We start from the raw sequence: 3,461 nt of genomic DNA on the forward strand, positions 1-3,461 counted from the left end.
AAAGAGAGATTCCTAAGCCGGGCCTAAAGTGGATGAATTGAAGAAGGGCGCCCGGGTAGACTTCAAGAGCTCTTGCTCTGCCTATCCTTCCTACTTCTTATTCTGGGGTCATAAAAAGATACGAACTGTATCAACTTGGATTCGTTCGTGCAACGAATACAACCAAGGCAAATACATGGGTGTATACAAAGAATACAACCTGTATAGACTGATCGTCCGTGCAACGAATTACAACCAAGGCAAAATACATAATATGAGAAAAATAGAATGCTCTTGTTTTAGAGTCGACACAAATATAAATAGCTTGCAAATAAGAAGAGCTGTGTTCTTGTTTTAATCAAAAACAATGGATCTCTTGTTCCATGGATTTGCTATAAGATTCAACTATAGCTACGAACGGTAATTTTCTAAACATAATCTGCGATGAGAATTACAGTGTATATGTTCAATTGCTCGCATTAATTATCCTAAATTATACTTAGCAGTGTAAAAATACCTTTAACCTAAAGAGTTTTTTTTTTGTAAGAGGGGAGAAACTCGCAGCCGCTACAACCTCTGCCACAAGCCTCTACCCTTCGACTGAGCACTTTGTGCGCACTGTGTAAACCTCCCTGAGAATAGCTCTGAAACCACAAAGTCGGAGGAGAATATATAACCGGCCGACTAAAGGAGGCCTTTGTGCAAAGCAGAACCCGAGAAGACATTGAGGGGGGAATCAATCCCAGGTTATCTGTTATGGATGTACGACTACTCCTCCAAACCCCCAAAGAGTTGCCCATCCAATTCTTAAAAAAAATAATTGATGGATAGGTAATATGTTGTAACCATGTATACAAGTGTCATAACCTTATATAATCAATGTATAATCTCTGTGATACCAAATTTAAAAAAGTAAATAATAGATTCAACCGGCTATTTATGTAAATCTCCCATTAATTAAAGAGGAAGTTTCCATACTACCTGAAAACTGCTAAGTTCCTGCACCATACTTAACTACATGTCTACATTTTTAACCAATAAACAAATTATAAAACTTGCCGAACGCTCTCTAGATCTATGCATGCATTTATTGCTTCCCCATACTTCAACTCTTTTCTTTTTATATATACCACTAACACTGTATAAATCTTAAAACCCTAATAACAAAAGTGAGCAAGTAGTAGTAAGTGATAAACCTAGAAAAGAGAGCTAATTAAGATATCAGAGAATGGCAGTTAAGGGTTTGAGTTTAGCCATTTTGTTGGTTTGTGTTTTGTGGCTTCTAGTGTCAATGGAGCCATTGGACAAGCAGTTAATTTTCAGGAAGCTTTGGTTCACTGCAATGGTGGTTGCTGACAATCAAAAATTGCTGTAAAGCACTGAATGCTGCTGTGCAAAGGGAGCGCTATTGCTGGTCTTCTTTTTGGAACAGATTTTCATTGCTGATCTCTCAAGTGTGGTGTTATGCCACATTGTTGAGTAAGTAACATTATGGTGTATTTTGTATGGATCGAAATGTAGTTCTGAAAAATAAGTAATTTTATTTTATTTTTATATGGTTAGTTACAGCGGGCCGTATCGTCCGCGTCGGGGTGGGGGGGGGGGGGGAAATGTTTTAGGATGGAGCACGTAAACCTATGCCTCCCTCCCTAGGTCGTGTATAGTAATGTTATATTATTTAAAAATAATTATATATATGTGTGTGCGCGCGTGCACAGGCTCAAATTATCATATGATTGCGATGGTTATTGAATGAACCTCTCTAAGTAAAATTATGAATACAAATCTTATGTCAATCTTGTTATTTTTTTCTCTTTTTTTTTTCTAGAAGTAGGTGCGCATAGGAGATGGGCATGTCTGCTATCACTTAATAATGAAGTACTTTTTCTTTTTTTTCTTTGGTTTATTCTTTCAAAATTTTTATATATTAAAATTCCTATTCTTCTTTTGTCACCGTAAAATATTATATGATTAAATAAAATATGTATATTAAAACTAGTAGGAGTGGATAATATAGCATATGGTATATAAATTCAACTGAGCTCAATATTTTTTTTTATATACAGAGTCTAAATATAAATGTAAAAAAATACTATTTTAAAAATAATTGATTTTGAATTTTTAATTCCAAAAGTATAATAGGTGTAATAGTAAGAACTAAAGGTTGACCCCGTAAAATTTATATTCTGGATCCATCTCTTCGTAATAATGCACACATCTTCCCAAAATTCTGGATCCGCCTCTTTTTAGTTAGTAAGCAAAAAATATCGGTACCAAGAGCATTTATTTTTCTCTAAGCAAACACTATGGGGGGGCGAAATGTGTACGTTTTGCAATTGTATCCCTCAAGAATTCTAATTGCACCATATATACCGTGTGTTCTTTATACGTAAATTACATGCAGGTGTCTATTTTTGGATTGCAGGTATTTGATGGACTAGTCAAGGTTCGTCTAACAAGAGAGAAAGTAGCCTGGTGTTTCGACCTTTGATTTTCCACAATGTCTTATAGAGAGAAAACAAAAAAAAGTCTTGTGGTTCCCTATATTACCTCAATATTACTTGTAATGTTTCTTTTTCGTGTAACTTTATGATGAACGAATGTGTGTTCGGTGCTAATTGCAAGGAATAATATGTCTCGAATTATTTTGTTTTTTTCCCTAATTTAGCCTAGAAGAAGGTTATTAGTTTTAAAATATTATTACTCCCGTGCCATTTAAGAAATAAATGTGGAAGAAACTAATTGTCAAATTGATAAAGGCAATCACCAATATATTAGTGATTACCAAGTTATATACATTCTATCGTAAATAACTTGAGAAAGGAGAATATGTAAGCGTATAAAAATGAAGAAGAAAGTATTATCTTCGTGTGGTAATTAGCTATCTTCGACGAATTAAAATGGATGGAACTCCTCTCCATTCCTGTCTCTTCATTTTCCCCAAGTTCTTAATTAGATAAGAGACACTTGTCCTATTTTAAAATCAATGGCTTAGATCTAATTAAGTAACTGAAAGTCTAACCATGGTTAGAATAAAAAATATCTTCATAACAAATTTATGAGCCTTTCCATAATTACTCATATTTTCATATTTCTAAAGTTCCATCTCGTCCCTCCATCTTGATTTTCCTCTTTTGTACATTTATGATTATTAATTGCAATGGAGTAATTTTCTTTTCTTGCACTTAGTAATCAAACATATTCAAATTATTATCCCCGCTCCTAGCTTTATTTTTTATTTTTCTTAAAAAGTGCCATCTATGTTGGTGCTGGCTTATAGACTTTTGATACTAAATAGTAAATGATTGACATCATATTGTGTTTTTTCCTCTGTTTTTCATGGATATTGATCAATATTGACGGTTAATAAGTGATGTCGATAACAAACAAAAAAATTGGAAGCGGTACAAATTATGGAATTTAAAAATAACTTTTTTGTATTTTGGTTCTTACCAACGCCAACCCCCCCCGCCCCCGTACTA

At 33.9% G+C, this 3,461-nt stretch overlaps 1 long non-coding RNA gene across 1 annotated transcript; it reads left to right on the top strand.

The window, feature by feature from the left end:
- The first annotated feature begins 1,347 nt into the window (after window positions 1-1,347).
- On the top strand, window positions 1,348-2,642 carry LOC109222286. Its single transcript, XR_002067379.1, has 2 exons — window positions 1,348-1,458; window positions 2,405-2,642. It is a non-coding gene; the product is annotated as an uncharacterized LOC109222286 (long non-coding RNA).
- Window positions 2,643-3,461: the final 819 nt, after the last annotated feature.

The sequence above is a fragment of the Nicotiana attenuata genome, unplaced genomic scaffold (genome assembly GCF_001879085.1).
Source record: "Nicotiana attenuata strain UT unplaced genomic scaffold, NIATTr2, whole genome shotgun sequence".
In the NCBI taxonomy this organism is placed as follows: Eukaryota; Viridiplantae; Streptophyta; class Magnoliopsida; order Solanales; family Solanaceae; genus Nicotiana; species Nicotiana attenuata.